At 45.5% G+C, this 20907-nt stretch overlaps 1 protein-coding gene across 1 annotated transcript in view; it reads left to right on the plus strand.

The window, feature by feature from the left end:
- The window catches only part of FRMD4A (FERM domain containing 4A), a 218322-nt gene that overhangs the window by 41042 nt on the left and 156373 nt on the right, over nt 1-20907 (plus strand). The window lies entirely within an intron of this gene.

Genomic DNA, 20907 nt, shown 5'->3' on the forward strand with positions numbered 1-20907 from the left:
AAGTTGACCTGGAGGGTTTTGGGGTTTCTCCCCATTCACCTGGGGTTTTCCTGGTGCCCTGCTGGGTAGGGCATCAAAACAGGGACAGACTCTTTCCACTTCATGGTGGATCTGAGGCATCCCCACAACCCTATGTACCTTATGAGAAAACATGGGCTTCCTCCTCAGAAAGGAGCAGTTTGGAAATTCTATTCTTGTTTCAGCATCATTCTTCACCTGGTTGCCTTGAAGACACCTTGTATTTAAGCACAGTTAAAGATTCAGGAGGAAAAGCAGCATTGCAGCTGTAAAAGGCTGTGCAAAGCAATTTTGGGCAAGAGGGAGGAAGGAAAGGGCTGAAATGTTAAACACATCATTTCAGATTGGCAAAATTTCCAGGTTTTGATTTATAGCTTCATCACCAAGTAGATTAATGTGGAATTCAAACACAACCAGCTCTTTGCTTTACTTCCAGGCCTGACATATTAACATTTCCCATTAATCTAGTCAGCTCCAGCAGGATGAAGGCTGAGGAAATGGGGGATTAGGCATGTGGGAGTGATGGGTGGGCAGGGGAAAAGAGCCAGCAAAATTCACTTTAGTTAGCTAACTAGCTAAAGTAGAGAACATGGGGCTTTTTTCAGGTCTCAGGTTCTACCTGGGGCTGTTTCTGACTCCCTCAAAGACAGCAAACCCAGATCCTTTCTCTTCTGGTGCTGGGCAGAGGGGTTTCAGTGGGGCTGCTGATTCATGAGCACAGTGGTAGAGGTGGGCACTGGTGCCCCATGGAGCTGAGCATGAAGGGCTCTTTGCTGGCCACTGTTCTCATGCCATCCTCACTTTGTCCTGCCCCAGTGCAGCTGGGGTTCAGGGGGCTCCAGGCCTCCAGTTTGCCCAATTCCCACTTTTGTGGGGAGGCAACTACAACTTCTTTTCCCCAGCACTCTTTGCTGATCTAGCCCACAGTCTCTGGAGCTGCCCTGGAGACTTCTCAAACTTTATTGCTACATATTCCAGCATTTATGAGATTTGAACTGCTTCTCTTTGGAAAAAAAAAAATGAAAGGGAGAGCAATGAAAACACCCAATGCATTAACAACTAACAAAAATTACACCAAAAAAATAAAAAAAGAGAGGGGAAAACAGCCATCCACCCAGAGCTGCAGAAAGGCCTAATGAGCCTCATTGTGTTTCCAAAGGCAGCTCTGGAACTTGTGGCTTGCAGAGTTTCTCACCCCATCTTCATTACAGGCAGAGCAAAGAGGTTTAGACAGCAAGAGGAGGAGAATGCAAATGCTAACAATTCATTTTTGCCAGAAATCATATCCAACAGACAGGGGAAAAAATAAAAGAGCTTGTGGGGAAACCTCAAGGCATTTCCATTCATGTTGTCTATGAGGAAAGCACAAGAGTGCTCACTAAATTCCCACCCCCAGGTATTTTTATAGCACACTGTAAAGCCTGCCTTTGTGGGCTGGGAAGGGCTGGGACAATCTGGTAGGATCTGTGCCACTGCCACAGGCCCTTGGGGGCCAACGAGGACTGGCACCAGGCTGGGGCTTGTGCTCAGTAATTATTAACACAACCCTCTGGTGTTTTCCACGGGCTGTAGATCATCCAGTGCTGGTAGAAAATGAGGGGGACCTTAAACCAACACTGACCTTCCTATGTGCCTTTACATGAACTTTTATGGATGATAGGAGGAGACTGAGTGGTGCAGTCTCATGACTGTGCTTTATTTTGTTCAATAAATACAGCAGTCTCAAAAGAGGAGGTGTACTTGGCCTTGCTTTGCTGCCCTGTGAATTCCTCCAACCTGTCTCCCTGTGGGAAACACTCAACCCCAATTCCAGGCTGTTCACAGGAGTCTGGCTGGCCCTGTTTGGGACATGGGAAAAGCCCTTCATGGTGTTAAATCCACCCCACTAATAAATGGGTTAGGATTGCCTGTGACAGTGTTCACAGGGGTCTCAAGTTGAGGGAAGAGATGAGAATCTGACTCTATGTTTCAGAAGGTTTAATATGATATATATCATAAAATAATAAAACTATACTAAAAGAATAGAAGAAAAGATTTCATCAGAAGGCTAGCTAAGAATAGAAAAAGAATAGAATGATAACAAAAGCTTCTGTTTCGGACAAAGAGTCCAAGCCAGCTGACTGTGATTGGCCATTAATTAGAAACAACCACATGAGACCAATCACAGATCTACTTCTTGCATTTTACAGTAGCAGATAATCATTGTTTACATTTTGTTCTTGAGGCTTCTCAGCTTCTCAAGAGAAAAAATCCTAAAGAAATGATTTTTCAGAAAATATCATAGCTACAATTGCCCGTGCAGCTTATAGAGGCCACCAGCTTGAGCAGACACAAGTAATGCTGAATTGTACCTAGGCTGGATCTGAGTCTGTCCCAAGGCTGAGCTCTCTTGAAGTCACCACCAGTGACTTGGGTGTTCCTGCACCATCTTTGCTTTAGTCTGCAAGGGATGGAAACTGTGGTCTCCACAGGGAATACAAACTGTCTCAGCTGCGAGACAATCTCCAGCAGTTCACCCTACTTATAATTAAAAAAAAAAAAACCCACATCTTTCTGTTGTCATTATATTATAACAGTTCTATTGTCATTACATTACAAGGGTTCCATATTGCTAGAGTTTCATACTGCCTTGATGTTTCTTGTTGGCAGCTCCTCTAGGCACTGACTCTTCCTTGTCCTCACAGTTCCCCTCAACCACCAATCCACTCTTTTATAGCACTCTTCTCATTGGTTACAGATGTGGCCTGTTAAAATCGGGCTTGCTCCTAATCTTTAATAATTAGCTCAGCTGCAACTCTTTAGGGAATAAGATTACATTCTAGACTTCCTTTATTTACTTATGTTCTATCCCCCTACATCTTGCAGCAAAGCAAGGGAAGCATTTTTTGATCCCCTGGATTTGCAGAGGCAAGGTCTGAACTGCTTCTTCCTAGGCTTAGCTATTTTCTGCTCAGTGTCTAGAATCATGAGATGGGATGCATCTTTCTTTATTTCTCATAAATTAGGTAATTCATCCATGCTGATTCCTTCCAAGATAGGCATCTTGTGCAAGTCATTCTCTAGAGGTGCCAAGCCCTTTGTGTGGAGAGCAGAAAGAGCTGAGACTGCTAAACCCAACTGCATGCTCAAGCATTAAACACCCACAGTCCTGTGACCTGCAGCTCAGTCATGCTGTTCTGATTAAATACACATCATCCAAGGCCTGGGTGGAAAATTCTGGAAGCCTGCAGGAAGGTCAGCAACTGTCAGGACAGTGCCCAGCAATCCTGCTTGAGTCATCAAGCTTTGGCTGCTGGAGTTACCACACACAACATGCTCTGTACTGGGACAGGCCCCCAGGAACCTACTTTTGGTAAAGAGCTTGGCTTCCCCAGAGAGACATTTTTGAGCACTTCAAACCTCTAAAGTAATTGAGAACAGCAGGGAGTTTTGCCAGCAGCATTTTTGTTTGGTTCCACCCCTTCTGCCTCAAAGAGAAATCCTTCTTGAACATACAGCTCCGAGTAGCCCCAGAACAGGTCCAGCCCCATCAGGCTTCCACATGTGTCTGCTCTTGCACAAGAGAAGATGATCATGGGGAAAAAAGGCTTTTTCCTTCACTGTCTGCAACATGCCTTTGAGGCCCCACCAGAGTCCTTGTGCAATGGAATCCATTTCCTTCAGATGTTCTCCTGGAGCAAAGGTGGGGCTGGCTGGGGCCACTGAGCCCATCCTGCCCTGCCTGTGTCTGCAGCTGCACCCAAGAGGCTGCCATGAACCATCTGTGCTCTTCACACCCAGCCAACAGCACCCAATTGTTTAGAGAGAAACAGGAGCTCTTAGCCATGGGAGTTGTGGGGGAAAAACAGGCCAAATTAGGTGCTCCAAATCTCAGGAGTTTGCAGTTTATTGCAGCCCCAAGACCATGTGCAAAGTCTCTGTTTCAGCCCGCGTGTTCGAAGAATGAGTTGGAGCTCTTCATTTCTCGGTCTCAGGGTTGTTTATTGTATGTTATCTGTAAAAATTTTTCTCCTGTCCAGCCGAGGTCCGCTCAGCAGGACAGACAGAGGCACTCTGCCTGCCCCCGGGGCAGTGTTATCTCTTTATACTACAAACTACGTATAACATGTTTACAATTATTTTCCAATACCTATCACCCATGTTGGACAGTGAGTTTCTACTCTAAACCAATCCCAAAGTGCCAACATCACAGCAGAAGATGGAGGTAGAGAAGAAGAAGAAGAAAGGCTGGACACGCCGAAGTCCCTCCATCTTGTCCCCAAAACCCCTCTTCTAAAAACCCCAAAATGTACTTTTTCACCCTGTGATAATTTTATTATTATACTACTTAAGCTTCTGTGGCTTTCAGGTCCTCATACAAAGATGGTAATTTGCTCCATGGGTCATAATCAAACCCACAGGTGTTCTGGGCTGTGTGCCAGGGTCTCTGAGGCCCCTGGCAGGGGTCCGGCAACTCTGGACACCCAGAGGGATGTACTGAGTTCCAACATCCAAAGTTGCCTCTTTTGTGAAAGCAAAAAAAGAACAGAACAAAGGCACTGAATGCCGCCCAAGTGTAAGTACCAGAGGGCACTGAAGATGAGGGATGGCTTGCCTTTCCTTTGTCCCTCTGTCCTTCCCAGGTTGGATGGAGGAGGATAAACCTGTGCACCTTTGACACTCACAAGTGGCTACAGGCAACATTTGCACATTAATTACTTCTTAGGCTTAAATATAAATTTCAGATTTCTAGTGTCCACTCCTTTTGATTCATCTATAAGAATCTCCATTTAAATCTCCTATGCACTGCATGTGTTAAAGTGAGCTCACAGCAGAGGAGGGTTGTTGTTTTCCTAAATTTGAATCTTATGAGCCCAAGCTGGAGGGAAACATGGAATTTAAAACCCTGCCTTTTATCCTTCCTCTCCTTTCAGTCCAGGAGGTGCCTTTTTTTTAACCATGTGAGTCCCCTGAGACTCCAAAACAGCTGACAAAGTGCAGTTTCAGGCCAGTCCTGTCCCCTGCTCCTAGAGAGGAGATCTGCATGGCAGCCAGTGCTAAGGCCCAGCTACAAAAAGTTATCCAAGGTCAAATCCTCCATGCTCTGAACTTCCATCTACCCCCCAATGGGGATTAAAATCTGTCCAGGACCTGGCAGGAGTCACCCCATGCCTACAGCATTGCATAACCTGCAATGTTGTGTGCAGTTCCTCACCAACCTCACTGTCACTGTGCTGCTGGAGCTGCTGAACACTGGGGTTTGAGGGGCTCTCATAAAGCTCAGGAGGGCAGGAATGTGGGGTTTACAGCCACTGCAAACCTGCTTTGCTCCACTTCCATGAGGCCTGATCTTAACCCCTCTGTGTTCAGGGGCTTAGCACAGTTGTACTGTCACTTCCATGCCCATAAAGAGGCAGATCATGATGAAGAGAGACCTGATTGAGGGCTGGGAATCTTTATGTCACTGTAAGTTGCTGTACTTGGGTTGACCTCTGCTTTTTCTTCTTTTTTTAAATTTTTTTAAAATATTCTTCAGAACCCCACAGCCAGGGCAGCCTGGAGTCATGCAGGTCCTCATGAGCACAGACACAGCTGAGACAACAACTTTGAGCATCATCAGGGCTACAGGCTGAGCTGGGCTTTGCAAATCCTCAGGTGATCAATTGGGGGCTTTTCAAAACCAGACTGCAAACGAGGAACTGTTTGTGCCAGACAAATTATATCAGAGCAGCCACTGGGATGAGGGGGTAGTGAAGGAGGAAGGGGAATAAACAGCACAGGAGTTGGGTAATTTCTAATTAAAGTGAGAATAGAGCTAGTGTTCATCTCAGAAAAGAGAGGTTCTGGGAAGTTCAGCACATCGCATATTCTCAGGCATTTGTCATCTGAAATGTCTTTTAATTGCCACTATTATATCATATCACAAACATTCTTGTAATTTATCAGTCATAACCTCCTACAAAGGGATTCTTTCATTCAAGCCATTTTCACAGAAATCTTTTCCCCTTGGATCCACACTCAGACTGGGAATCTGGAAGTGGAACTTTTTTCTTCTTTTTTATTCTAAACACAAGTTGTTGCTTTGCAGACAACGTTTCACTAACGGACTGTGTCCCAGTTTCAACTTCTTTCCTCTTCATCCCACGATAATCAGCTCTTAACAGCTCTCCTTCCTCTTATGGTAAAAGCTGAAATGTAAATAATCAGGATGTCCCAAGTGTCAGGAGCCAGCTGAGTCCTGCTAGCCCAGACCGTGGGTCTCTGACACTCGGCTGCCTTAAACATTTGGCTCAGCCAGCAGACTGTATTTATAATGTAAACTCCCCCTGTCAGCTCCTAACTCCTGGCTCCACTTTTAGAAAATGTAACATTTCTGGGGGCTGTATTTTCCCACCACTTAGTCAAGAGCTGAAATTTTTCCTCTCAGAAAATACACTTGTGTGTCAAAGGCCAACAACGAAAAAAATATCAGTAGTTTTGCAGCCTAAATATAGCGCAGAGCTGAGATCCCAAATTCCTGTGAAAGAGCCAGTGTAAACAGCCATAGTCTGTGCAACCTGGGAGGGGGCTGCACCCAGGGCTTTTTCCTTATGTTGTTGTACACCACAGTGCCTGGATGTCCTGGAATGGATGAGGAGCCTTTTGTCCAGGGACATCCTGGCCAAAGCCCTTCCCATCCATGGCTTTCATTATCCAGCCTCAGCAAAAGGCTTCAGAGGCACCCCAGCCTGGAGATGCTGTCCTTGCACTGCTTACACCCACAAGGGGTTGGTTGGGTGATCTTGATGTGAAAGCCTCAGGTTCAAGTGCTGCCCTTCAAGCTGCATTGCAAGGATAAGCCATGAGGATGACCCCCCTGTGACCACAGAAACAGCCAGAAGAAATTAAGCCTTGGCATTCTGTTGGGTGCTGGTTATCAACACTGGCTCCAAGGAATAATCCACTGCCATCATGAGTGGGAGAATGTACAATAGCAAAGCTAATCACATCCTTACCCACGGATGGTTTAACAAGCACAAACTCATTCCTCTGATCCATCTCATCTTACAGTTCATACATAAAGCAAGAAGTTCATACATAAACTCTTTCCTACCAGTAGCTGGGGGTGACCAGGAGAGATGAATCCATTTGCCCTGCAGAGGTCTAGGATTGCCCAGGACCATCTTCCACTCACTTCACCTTCAGCCTAGGCCAGTGTCTCTCATTTATTAGTAAACATGGATAATGTCTTAACCATTAGCTGTAGATGGGAAAGACATGAAAACCATTAGAGCTTCCCCTCCCTCTTGTATCAGGCTTGGGAGGGTTGGAATTAAATGAAACCTGGCCAAGGGAAGTGCAGGAGGGAATAGTGCTGAAATGGTTTGTGAATGCTCAAGGGTAGGCAGACTTAATTTCTGTCAAAGCTGATAACGCTGGTTTACCACATCCCTTTTGATTTCACTCACCCAACTCTCAGTGGATCTCATTATCCTGGAATTCATTCAAGAGACCCCATCTCCTCTAACAGGGCTCCAGACACCTTGCGGGTCTCCAGGGATTAATTGTTATTAATACAGAGTAGTCATGAGTTTTCTCAGTGGGGCATTTGCTCCCGTGTCTCACAAGTTTGTTGTGTTTTAGGGATGAGTATATTTGGATGGCCTCTTGGGATTTTCTCCAAAGGTTTTTTCAAAGGAAAGGTCTTCTCCAAACCTTTCTACTCACATGCATCTTTTCATGGGATGTGCTTTCCTCTTTCATTCTCAGCCACTATTTGCTTTGGTGCAGCCAGGCTGCTGTTTGAGTAGCAGGTATGAGACCAGAGCAGGGTGACAGACCCAAAGGGATGACAAACCTGCAGCTTTGGAGAGCTGCAGTGCCATTGAAATACCAAATATCTGCCCTCTTACAGATTCAGGCAGATCTGCTATTTGTCCTCTTGCTTTCCAGTATTTTTTGCTCTGCCTGTTCTTGCCAGGAGCTGCACCCTATCTCGTGTTCATAAGCAAATTAAAGTGCTTGCAGGTGACACTGCTCCCAACCTCCTCTGAGGCACAACCCAAATGCAGCTCAGGGTGCCAAGTGCTGCTTCACAAGCCCATGGTGCACCCAGGAGTGAGAGCAGCTGAGTGATTGAGCATTGTAGTGCAGCAGCTGTGCAGCATGGGACCAGCTATTTGAAGAAGGCTCCTCTGTTAGTCATCACTGACCTCATTTTGATCACCCATCAATATGCTCATCCTTTCATTTCAAAATATCCAGAAAGTCTTCATGCAAAATGAAGCACACTCAGGAAAAAATACTCCAAAAGGATTTTGCTGGGCTGTTTGGCAGTTTGGGAAATCTGCAGAATCACTATCATTTGACAGTTTTCATAGCTATTTTTTAAAAAAAGGAGTTTTAAATTAGTACTGTGAGAGCCATGTGGAATCTGGAGTCAGACTGGGACAAAGCTGGATCTCAAATCAACAGTTGTTCTGCTGTGGAATAGGGAGGATTTGGGGGCTTATTCAGCTTCTCAGCTGAATGCTGGGAAGTGATAAATAAGCTGCTTCATATTTGAAGGAAAGACATGAATAGCAATGTTAATTTAAAAGGAGAAATTTGCCTCTGATCCATTGTCCTGGCCTGGGACAAGGACACTGGGCTCTGCAGCCAGCTCTGCCAAGGACTCTGCAGCATCTTGGGATCTTGCAAGACCTGTGATGTCTGTGTGTCTGTTTACTCCTCTGTTGTCCAGAATTGCTTTGGGACAATCTGAGTTTATAAAAGTGCACTTGACAAGAGACTTCAGCCAAGCTACAAAAGCTGCACTGTGCAAAATGAACTCTTAATGAGAGAGGCCACCATCCTTCAGCACCAAATTCATGCAGCCAGTGCAGTCATGGGCCTTCATCTTGTAAATGCAAGGGACAGCTTCCACACCATGGGCTGACAGGAGCAAAGGCGCTGTGCAGAGCTGAGACCACAAATCAGGAGGCAGAGCTGGATTAACTAGCATGTACAGCAGGACCTGGTGTGGAAGCAAGGGTAGATGTATTATGTGGTCCTGCTATGCTGGGCTGCTCAGACTTTCTTGCACAAGCAAGAAATATCCCCTTTTCCAGGTTCTTTCAAATCCCTTGAACTTGGATAATTGCCAGAAAACCAAAGGAGCACAGTGGAAATCCAGCAAATCTCTCTGTTGTCCTTTTTCAGGCAGTGATAGGACTGATAAGGGGTCTTGTTACAAAAAAAAAAAAAAAAAAAAAAAAAAAAAAAAAAAAAAAAAAAAAATTAGAGATCCTATTTCTTTCCCTGTTTTCATAGAACCATTCCTGGTTTCTTTGTGTTTTCCTTCCCTTTCATGAGCCTGAGCATCTGTACCTGAAAGGTTTCATAACCCACCACTAAATGGCTTCACAGGTGCTGTTTGACAGCAGAAACTCAAGCCAGGCACCAACCCCAAGTATTTGCTGAATCAGAGTCTTTCATTGTATTCAACAATAAAACCTGTAAAGTGAGAAGCAGTGAGAGGACTTGAAGAACAAAACATGATATTTACCAGTAAATCATCTAACCCAGGGGATGGACAGAGGAGAGAGGAATTAGGAGAAGGCAGGAAGCTGTGATGCACAGTACCACCTAGTGACAGAGCCTGGCTGCATGAGAAGGGCAATCCCATGTTTGCAAAGTTCAGGGTCCATTTCCCAATCCCATCCTTAATCCGATTTCCCAACTGCGCCGCATCCGTGACCATCTCTGGCAGTGGAGGGACAGCACCAATCCAGCAGCTGCTGATTTTTTCCTCTTTTTCGTTGTTTCTTTTCTGCAAAGCAGGGGTTGGATGGGCAGGGTTCCTTGTGTCCCACCAGAGGCAGCAGTGGGTGCTGATTTGTTGGCTGTGTGGGGCATGCAGGTTGGGCTCAGTGCGCATCTCCCACTGAATCACCCACGAGGAATTCCTCAGTGCATTGTTGCAAGCAGGGAAGGGAAAAATGCAGGGTCCAGTGAGTAATGCAGCCTTTCAGGGCATCTGAAATGAAAAGAAATGCCACAAACTTGTTCCATTTGTAGAAACGATGTGAAAGAGCAGTGTGACAGGCTCTGCTCAAGAGCCGGCTTGTAACCTTTTCCATTAATTTCTTTTCAAAGAATTGCTTATTGAAGGCTAAGCTGCTTTTTATAAGCCTTAGAGGCTGAGTGTGTCTTTGCCCTTTTTTTATTATTATTGCTGCTCCTCTCCCTTGCTCTCTTTTTAGAGAAAGCAGTTACTGTACAGTGGTGGTGTTTCTCTCTCTGAGACAAGCCCAGCATCGAGATGGGAATTCTGTCACCTTTTGGCAGAGGTGGGATTGCATACAGCAAAGTGAACTCGAAGAAATCCAGTTCTGTTGAATTTCCCCACATTCCAGCCCACAGGTTTACCCATGATCCAAGCAGATGTGCTTGAAAGAATTTGATTCCTTCTCATTTACACACGTTCTGGAGCCAGGGCTAAAAGGCTCCGCTCAGTCTCCACGTGTGGGTGGGCAGCACAAGAGCTGGTGGGAGGCAGCACAAGAGCTCTGCACCTCCCTGCAAGGCTCCGTCCACATGCAGGGCTCCTACACACATTCTGCCCTAAGTGTTTGTGTGAATTACAGTGGGGTGGAAGAGCCTGGGCCCACTCCCTGTGCTCTGTGTTCTGTGTCAGCAGGCAGGGTGGGTGTGTGTGAGGTTAGAGTTAGGGTCAGGGTTAGGGTTTAGGTTAGGGTAGCCTGTTTGTCCTCCCTTTTTGTCCTCCCAGAGAAAGGATATTCAGGCTCTCTCCTGGTCCTCAGCTAAATCTTCCCTAGCTGATGGACAGACTCTTGCTTGCACACCAAGCAAGCTGAGATGACATTCTTAAACTGACATCCCTTCCCTGAGTTTCACTAAAGACTGGATGAGAACATGAACACCAATGCTGCCTTTCTTTCAGTTGCTAAAATCTACTAAATCACTGGAGTGCAAGAAAAAAATTAGCACATTTGTTGGGGCCACCAAGATGGTTTTGTCCTGAAAAAGGTGATGTAAAGCCCCTGAGTGCAGTGATCCCAGTAAGAGCACCCATGCCACCCATGGAATGAGGCCTGTCATGCAGACAGCCACCCCACAGCAAATACAGCATTTCCAGCATGATTTCTTCTTAGCTTTCTTACTCTTCTTGAGCTCATTGCTTTTTTCTTTCCCACAATCCATGGTGCTATGTCCAGCTCTGGAGGAGCTCCTGCAGCTGGGTAAACACTCCTGAGTGAATGGGGCCCTTCACAATGGAGTCACCAGGAAATCTAAACACTGTAAAGGCCAACAATTCAGCAGGGACATAATCCTGTCATTACAAGCCAAGCACCAGGAAAACACAGTCTGAACTGAGTTGCACCCCAAACAACCCAAACAATAGGTTTTCCACTCCACAGGTCTCAAGGAGTGGCTCTTTCCCTCAACTTTGTTCAGCCATTCTGCAGATGGATTTTGGGATCTCCCCCCTCCCCAGTCAGGATATTGGGATGTCTCCCCATCAGATTTTGGGATGTCCCTCCTCCCCACCCAGAATTTGGGATGTCTCCCCATCAGATTTTGGGATGTCCCCCCTCCCCACCCTGGATGTTCCAGCTACATTAGGCTGCACCAACCCCACTGCCCTTACAGCCCTGCAGTCCTTGTGGAGATGGGATGGAGGGATGATAAATGCAGAAATATTAACAGATTGAATTCTGTCCATGTTTCTGCAGGGGTGAATGTGAATTATGAGAGTGAGTTTACTGCTGATTTTTACCAGCCAGGCTGATGGAGAGCTGGGTCAGGTTGGCTGCTTCCACAGGCACAGGGGTTTATGGGCTTTTAGGCAGCAGGGTGAGGAGCAGAAGTGGAGGAGCCTATTCCATGAAGTTTTTCCCTGGCATGTGGGAACAGTGTTGGAAATCCAGTGTCATTTACTTCTGTCTGTGCATTTGTACAGTGGCTTTGTCCACTGTGGTCTCTTCTGGCTCTCAGGTTCCTTCCTTGGACCCCTGCAAGCTCCCTTTCCCCAGGATGTACTAATCATATATATTTTTCTGGAATGCAATCACATGCAAAGCAACTCTCATTAATCTCTGTCCATTGCTTCAAGGCAAACTTCCTCAGCTGTAAATTGCAAATTTTACCAGGATCTGACCTTGAACAGAGAAGCCAATATAATACATGCTGATATGGGCAAACTGGCTGTGAGTCTCAAGTGAGCAAACACCAAGCCAAATCCCAAAGTCCAGAATTAGGCAGCTTTATAGTAACTGAGGAGCTGGCTCAGTGTGCTATTGGCATACAGGGAAATTAATCATATCCTGCAACAGCGTTCACAGGATGTGTTTGATTTATTACTAATCCTGTACACCCTTGCAGCAGCTGATGTGCTGCCAGAGGGGGCTGTAATGATGCAGCTGGCACCCCTGTCGTGGCAGCCATCAACACAGCCAGGGCCTGCTGCTGGATCCATCATCCTCAGCATCTCCTACCTGAGCTGAAAAATCAAGCCCTGGAGCTCAGAGTTTAAGTTTTCTTCCTATATAAATTATATTTATATTTATATTTATATTTATATTTATATTTATATTTATATTTATATTTATATTTATATTTATATTTATATTTATATTTATTGTTGTTACAGCTTCTTATACAAGGATAATAATACATAATATGCCCAGAGTGAGGGAGTATGTGTAAAATAATAGATATTTGAAATAATAGATATAGATATTAGATATTAAAATAATATATACTTCAAAATACTTGAATCTGCAGAACAAATCTGATCTTGGCTCAGCCTGTGTGAGTTTCTATCCCAGCTGCCCCGTGCTGGGCAGTCAATGGGGAAGCTGTGCATCACCCTGAGGCCAAGATGATTTGTAATTGAGAATGGAAAGACACAGCTAGAGCAGTGCTGTCTGCCCAAAACACATCTGACCCTCATGAGATTAGGCCATGGAAAGAGGATATGGAAGAAATTAAATTCTCATTCTCTGAGGGTTTCTTGCCTTGTTTCAGTCCTGGGCCTTGCCTGATAAAAGGCATTTCAGATTTTAAAATTCACAACCCAATGTTTGGAAAAATTGAAATATATTGACTATGGCAGTTTTTATATTACATGTTTTTCTTAAGCTTTAAAAAAAAATTGCAAATTAATGCCCCTTTTTTCGGTAGGGAAAGTCAAAATAAATTGTTGTGAACTTTCCCACTTTTTCACAACCACATATGACTCTTAGCAAAACATAAATTTCCAGGGCATTTTTCATGGGTACTTTCTCTGCCAAAACACTGTTCTCATCAGCACCTTTCCAGTTTACCCAAGCAGCCCCTTTGCTCAGGGAGGGGCTGGTCATGCAGCCAGCACTAAATGTGCCTGCTGACCAGGAAAGGGCTGTGGTCACTCTCACACCAATGGCACCACTGACTAAAGCAGATCAGACTTATTCAGTTCAGCTCACTCCCCATGGAAAAACCTGCCTTGTGCAGGGCACCAGAGTCTGATTCTCAGAGCAAGGGTGATGTGTTTCCATGTGTAAAGATGAAATGCAAGGTAAGACAGCTTCTGAAGGAAGTCTCACTGAGCTCAAGGTTGCTTCAAAAGACCTTTCTTCTCTAGGATGTGCAGTCATGGCATCAGTTAGGCCTGGCTTTAAATCCCTCAAAATCAGAGATTGAGTGGCAGGGCTGGTTTAAATGCACATAACTCATAGCTGTGGACATCAAGATATAAGGCTTTACCTGTTTTATTAACACTGGGGCGGTGTTTTTGCCTGACATCCCTACCTCCTTCCACCCTGGCCAACAAAGCAGAGGGAAGCTGGTACATGGCTGGAGAGCCTTGCATCACCTGGAAACCCTTCCCCAGGGCAGGGTCCTCCTCCTCCAGCACAGGCAGGACATCTGTGCCCCACTCTGGGGCAGGCCCAGCCTGGCTGTTAATTATCCCACAAGGAAGAGGAACCCGCTGCGTAAATCATGAAACCAGGGCTGTCAGCATCAGAGGGGATTCTCACTGGGATGACAGGCATGACCTGCTTTTCATGCTTTCTCCTTTTATTTGGTGACATGCTGTCATTCAGTGAATAATCTGGAGTTTTTCTCTCGGGGGTTTCTCCCTTGTTCCTTCAGCACTGAGGATAACCAAGGTGGGGATGTGGGGCAGCAGTCACACAGCTTCAAATGCCCCAAACACAGTGTCCTGCAGCTGGGTAACTCTATTCATCCTGGATCCATAAAGTCTTACTCAATGACAGTGGTACATAATGCACAGCACCTTCAGGATTGCCTTCAAAATCCCCTCAGCATGGTCACCCACTAGCCCTAGTGCTCACTGAGATGCATCCCACACCTGAGCAACAAATATCCATCAATTTTGCACATAAACATATGCACATGTATGGGGAAGAGTCCTTAAGGCAAACAAACTGCCAACCCTCCTGCAGCAACCTTTGGTTTTATTCTGTGGGCTTGTTCAGAGGGAAAGGTGGGTTCTGATTTAGGACAGTCCTTGTTGTGCCAGGAATGGAAGTACCAGCCTAAAACCCCTATTCAAACACTTCCAAAAAGTGCGGTTGGTTTCTCAGCACTTGGCATTCAGCATGTATTTGCACATCACCCCAAATGAATTGCACCAAGTAAATGGAACCCTGAGTCCCCATTTCAGCTGAACTGAGATCTCTGTTTGCCTAAATGTGGCATTTGGCACAAGGTCTCTCAGCCCTGCACCAGGGCAGCATTAGGCACCAAACATGAGATGTGGCAGCATGTTTAGACAGGTGGACATTCAGGCCCCATCTCCCAACCAAAATCCACCACGTTCAGCAGAAACTTGCTTTAATCCCTTCTAGCTCATCAAGCTGTTGATAATTATAAATCATAATTATATTATAATAGTAAGCCATCAATTACTAGAGACTACAGAGAGAGAAATGAAAACATTCTCTAAACTTATGCTGTTGCAAAGTGTTTTTGACAGACTCTGCTGATAGCACCTTGCACCTGCCATACTGAGCACAACAGCAGGCTCAGTACAGGTCACTGCCTAAATGGGGGTTGAATTTTTATTTTATACATTGCAGATCTTTAATCCTGTAGGAAAGGAGGCTCAGGGGTGATCTTATCTCTACAACTACCTGAAAGGAGGCTGCAGCCAGGATGAACTCTTCTACCAGGCAATAAGTGACAGGAGGAGGGGAGATGACCTTAAGGTGTGCTAGGGGAAGCTCAGGTTGGACAGGGGGAGGAATTTCTTCACAGAAAAGGTGATGAGACTTTGGAATGGGCTGCCCAGGGAGGTGGTGGAGTCACCATGCTGAAGGTGTTCAAGGAAAGCCTGGATGTGGCACTCAGGGTCATGGTCTGGTTGACAGGATGGAGCTTGGTCATGGGTTGGACTTGATCTCAGAGGCCTCTTCCAACCTCACTGAGTCTGAGATTCTGTGATAACAGCAGGGTCCAGCAAATAGTCTGGAGCACAGGGAGAAACGTGCCCTTTCACAAGCATCTTCTGTGCCCACATAGCACCCAAAATTCAGGGCCAGCTCCTCCTGCCTGGACAATGTGGATGCAAAGCAGAGGCAAAAGCACTTTTTGCAGTGATTTTTTGCAGCCATCCTTGGGGGAATCTGTCACAGACATCTTTTATGAAAAATCCTTTCTTTAGGATTTTTCCTCCTGAGAAGCTGGGAGGCCTCAGGAACAAAATGTAAACAATGATTATCTGCTGCTGTGGAATGCAACAGGTGCATCTGTGATTGGTCTCATGTGGTTGTTTCTAATTAATGGCCAATCACAGCTGGCTCAGACACAAACCAAGCCAAGCCACAAACCTTTGTTATCATTCTATTCTTTTTCTATTCTTAGCCAGCCTTCTGATGAAATCCTTTCTTCTATTCTTTTAGTATAGTTTTAATGTAATATATATCATAAAATAATAAACCAAGCCTTCTGAAACATGGAGTCAGATCCTCGTCTCTTCCCTCATCCAAAAGCCCCTGTGAACACCATCAGAGGAAATCATTACCCAGGAAGCCTCAGGTGGCTTTGGGTACCCAGTGCTTTCCACAGCTGCAAGCTCAGGAAAGAGTCAGAGCACCATGGTTGCTCAAGAGAGGCAAAGCCCATGGAAAGCTGGGTTATATTTATGATTTTAGACTGGCTGGCATCCTCAAACACCCCTCAGCAATGCTGTAGCCACAATTATGGTCCTTAAGCTGCTGCCAGTGGTGCCAGGGCACTTGGTTGGAAAAGGGAACAGTGAGACACAAGGCGCTGCTCCCATTCCATTGCTCAAGCTGCCAGTGAGGCACACAGCCCTGTGTGCATGGATATCCATTGAGAGGGGCTGTGCAGAAGGTGCTGGGTTTGTCATATTTATGTAAAAATAAATATATATTTATGTAAAAATAAATAAATAAAAAAACCTTTAGGCTCTGTTTCAGATGGAGACAGGGGTTTGGGCAGGCCAGCTCCCTGGGGCTGCTCTGTAATTCAGTCCCTCATCTCTTGGAGGCAACCAGAGGCCACTGCAGATTGCACTGGGGGTTAGCCACAGCCTTCAGAAAACTGTGGAAAAATGCACTGTGTCCACCATGCTTTGTCAAAACACTGAATAACAGCCTACCAAAGTTGGTAAATATTCCATGAAAGGCACACGAGGCCACAAAGTTCATGTTTCATCAGTGGCCAGTCCAACATTTGCATCTGGCAGGGATCACGCTCTGCACCCAGAGCCATGTGAGTTTTCAGCTTTAGCATTGTGCCTTGAACGCATTTTTCACCCCATCTCCTCGTTTCTAGGGATGCCATTATAAACACAGGACCTGGTTTTATTATTCAGTAGCAAATCAATCCAGCTATGCTGAGCACAATCCAATTATTGCTTGTAGTTACAGGAGGCTGAAGAAGTCATAAATAAATGAGATGGTATTTAACATTTCAGTGCCACCCTAAGCACCCAGACCCTTGTTGGCTCTGTGAGAATGGCTTGGTGCAGGGAGGATTTTTGGCAGCCAGGCAGGGCAGCGCTGTCAGAAGGCAGGTTGTGGTGTCCCATGAGGGCCCAGACAATTGCAGGATAATTGAGGGGTAAATGCAGGTATTTTTTTCCTTTTCCCAGCATGAAGGTCAGCAGGGGCCTCTTCCTGCCCCAGTGGGAGCAGAGTGAACCTGTGTCAGTCCATGCTGCAGGAAAACCAGGAAAAGGTGCTTTGTGAAACCCCAGACAGCTCCCAAGGGGACAGGGCTGAATGCTGGGCTCACTTCCCTTCTCTTACCACCATTCCCAAAGCATCCCAGATGTTTGGTTTTGGGTTTCAAACCTTATTTTGAGAGGGTTGGGGTTGTTCAGTGGAAATAAAGCATCCTGCAGTACACTAGTTACTCATTACCTCATTAGCACAATGATGTATGAGCAGCCACAAGTACAACGATGCTCAGCTGCAATATAAACACACTCACTGCTAAACTGACTCATTTAAAACACTATTCCTCACATCTGGCTTTCTTTTGGATTGGTTTTTTCCCCCTCTGTTCTATTCTTTTCCCTCAGATTGCTTTCCTACTTCTAACTTCACTTGTCCCAGTTTGTGCAAGCTGTGCAAGGAGGGAGGGTGTCCCCAGGCAGGCAGGGACCTGCCACACGGAGCCTGTGTTCATGTCTGTGTCCCTGTGTCCCCAGTGAAAGCAGGCCAGAACTCTACCCTTGCTGTGATAGTGCTGAGGAAGATGCTGGTGTTTAACTTGTGCACTCATTTATATTCACCTGTAGGTTCAAACAAATTATTTTTTCTAAGTTGTTGTTGTTTGTCACAGACATCTTTTATGAAAAATCCTTTCCTTAGGATTTTTCCTCCTGAGAAGCTGGGAGGCCTCAGGAACAAAATGTAAACATTGATTATCTGCTGCTGTGGAGTGCAACAGGTGCATCTGTGATTGGTCTCATGTGGTTGTTTCTAATTAATGGCCAATCACAGTCAGCTGGCTCGGACAGAGAGTCCAAGCCACAAACCTTTGTTATCATTCCTATTCTATTCTTAGCTAGCCTTCTGAGAAAATCCTTTCTTCTATTTTTTTAGTGTAGTTTTAATGTAATATATATCATAAAATAATAAATCAAGCCTTCTGAAACATGGAGTCAGATCCTCGTCTCTTCCCTCAACCTGAGACCCCTGAGACCACTGTGACTGAACACGGTCACAGTTGTTGTTGTTGTTGTTGTTGTTGTTGTTGTTGTTATTACTACTATTATCTGTTCCTGCCAGGGAGTGTATAAAAATGACATTTGCAATTCTGCACCATCCCTTTATGTGATTTTGTTCCTGGTCACTTGGTACTGCAGAAATCAGTTTTCTTCACTAGTTTGGAAAAAAAGCAAGTGAAGCATCAAAGCAGGTGGCAGCTTCTTGATTCTGTTTGTCAGAAGCAGCAAGCTGTCCTCAGCCACCCAGCAGTTTAAGGATTTTGTTTTGAGGGAATAAAAGTATGAGAGGGAAATGGGGCATTTCCTATGCATTGCCTTGTTTATTTGCTTGGGCTTGCTTGTTTCTCTGTGAGAGGAAACCAGCAGGAAAATTAATTTCTAGTGAAAGCCATGAAAAGGGAAGACTTCCAGATTTCCCTCCAGATATTTTGCACAGCTCCACATAAAGTATTTAGTAAGCTGCTACTAAAAAACTCCTTTTAAGGGTTGTTCTTCCCATTCCTGACAGCAATAGAATGGCCTCTTATGGGGTCTCCACTCTCCAGGTCTGAGTGTTGGCTGGATTTTAGCTGAAATAACCATCTGAAACGTTGAGAACTGGCATCCCTGTTCTTTGGGGGAGCCTTCTAACATTTTTCTCACTCCCATGGATACAGGGCATGGAAAGCCACAAGGAGCAGCCAGGTCCTGATCTCCAGAGCTTTTCCCATGGGGTTGAACAGCAGTGGCTGCTGCACACTGTCCCAGCTGCTCTAGAGAATCAAGGGCTAGAGCACACTGCACACAGATCCACTGCATCATCCTTAAAAGTTATAAATCTAGTGACAAGACTTGAAAAGCCTCCCTGTTTCTAGGTAGGCTGGAGCCCAGAGCCCTGAACTCAGAGCTCATGAGATCCCTCCCTTGACTCAGGAAGTGGCAGCAGATTTCTGTGGACTGGCACAATCCTCAGACTCAACTGTAGGTCTGCTCAAAATCTGAGCCTGTGTGCTCTTCCTAGAGGGTTTATTTCTTTCTAGAGGGTTTATTTATTTTAGCCTTGGTGGAAGCACCCAGCCCAGCCCTGGCAGCTGCAGGAGCAGTGCTTTAAGGGCTCTGGGAATAACCACAGAGACAACCTATGTGATCACCACTGGAAAAACCCACCATTCACCACCAATTATCACACTCCAGGTCTCAGGAGAGGCTACAATTATTCCCTGCTCCAAGTCTAGAGAAAATCAGCATTTTTCCAGTAATTGCAGTGTAGTAACTATTGTAGATGTTGACTTTTTAATAGCAAACACTGCTCAAGCATTAGATTTACAGCCATGTTAGTTAGCTTTAGTGACTTGGGAATCAATTACCTTGCTGTGGAACATGACCAAAGATTATAGGGTAGCCCATGTAATAATTTACACTAGGAGGGAAACTGTACCTCCAGTGTTTCACATAGACAGACACCCTGTTTGCACAGCAATAATTCCAGTAATAACAGCCATAAAAAGGGAAAAGGGGGAAAGCAGTGACTACAAAATAGGGGGAGAGAGCACTGGGAGGTGTTGGGAACTTTGCCATTCTCAATTATTTTTTCTTTTTCAGAGTAATAATGGTGGTAGCATTTAGTTAATGTCTGTGTCTCCCCAGTTTAACTCACTTGGGTTGGTGCTGCTCAGGAGAAGGCTCATCCCAGCCCAGGCTCTGGGACACAGCCTCTGCGTGTGTTGTGCCACCAGCAGCACAAATCCCAGTGCCAGCCCTCCCTCCCTCACTCACAGCTTGCCCTCCTGGTTGGTGATTTCCAGGATCATTTCTCTAGGCAGCATTTTGTCCATTTTCTGCCCACCGCTCTGCTCCCCAGCACTCATTCCCACACTTGATTCTTTTATCCCACACAGGGCAGGAAAAATTTGTGCCTATTTCTCCAGGTCCTCTGCACAAAGAAAACATCTTTCCTTCAGCTCCTTTGAAACAAGACCACCCATGTCAGCTTTTCAGTCTGTGTTTCCAAGCAAGTTATGGACAAAGAACATTTAATTAATGTTTCTCCTCCTGCAACCAAGTAGCTGCTGTGACCCTTTAACTATTGGCTTTGTTCATCTTTCTCTCATTTATTTCCCATTTATTTCAGTCCTCCCTTCACATGAAGCTGGCAGCTGAGCTTTTGGAAGCATCCAAGTACAGCAGTCCCCCTCACGAAACAGCAACCAGAAAAATGATATGAAAACTGGTTACTGTCATTATAAAATGAGCTAGGACAGAGTCTTCCATATGCAAATATCCATCACCATACAATAAAAAGTGTATAGTAATATATCAGACAATTCCCTTGACTCTAACCAGCAGAGCACATGCCATTTTCAAAATTACTAAGGTTCAAAAACGTTTAAAATAATGGAATTAATAAAATGCATAGAATTGGGCTCTATTCTCCTTCACCTCCTGGATTCAGCCCAGAAAAACAGGTTTTCAGAAAAATGTCATCTACCATGAGATTTGGCAGCCTTGCACTCTCAGACCGTGAGGTCACTGTCACTGCAACTGTCCCTGGGAGGAGGAGGAGGAGGAGGAGGAGGAGGAGGAGGGGCACAAGTATCTCGCTGCAAGCCAGGGGACAGGAAAATTAGCATTGCTCTAAATGAGGAGCCTGAGTTACAGTGGGGAAACAGCATCACTGCCCCTCTGAGATGGTCCAGATCCTACAGGGATGTGTGACCCCACTCCTGCCACCTACCCAC

The sequence above is a fragment of the Ammospiza caudacuta genome, chromosome 5, assembly GCF_027887145.1.
Source record: "Ammospiza caudacuta isolate bAmmCau1 chromosome 5, bAmmCau1.pri, whole genome shotgun sequence".
Taxonomy (NCBI): domain Eukaryota; kingdom Metazoa; phylum Chordata; class Aves; order Passeriformes; family Passerellidae; genus Ammospiza; species Ammospiza caudacuta.